Source organism: Eimeria mitis, genomic scaffold (assembly GCF_000499745.2).
Source record: "Eimeria mitis Houghton genomic scaffold, Emh_scaff259, whole genome shotgun sequence".
Taxonomy (NCBI): Eukaryota; Apicomplexa; class Conoidasida; order Eucoccidiorida; family Eimeriidae; genus Eimeria; species Eimeria mitis.
Window position 1 is genome coordinate 3,154 of NW_013570929.1, and position 506 is coordinate 3,659.

Sequence of the window (506 nt, forward strand, 5' to 3'; positions counted from 1 at the left end):
AAATAAAACAAAAAAAAAAAAGAAATAAATACACATACAAAAGAGACAGAGAGATATAAGCATGAGAGAGGAGGAGACAAATATATAAAAATTTAGGGTTTAGGGTTTAGGGTTTTTATTATCTGTACTATATATATATATACATATATATATATTACTTTTTAATTTATCTATATATTTATATATTTATTTATTTATTTATTTTGTGTATACAGGAGAGGAGCTGCAGCTGAGTATGGGTATGTCTCGGGATATGCATGCAGCCATCAGCAGCGGCAGCACCCAAGTGCGTATAGGGACAGCTATCTTTGGGGCCCGTAAACCCTAATCGAGGGTTTAGGGTTTAGGGTTTAGGGTTTAGGGTTTAGGGTCTAGGGTTTAGGGTTTAGGGTCTGGGGGTTAGGGGGTAGGGTTTAGAGGAATACAACAAAGAGTAAAGGCGCTGCTTGGGGTGGAGGCTTAGACCCAAATACAGCCCCATACAACAGCTGCATGCATGCATGCAT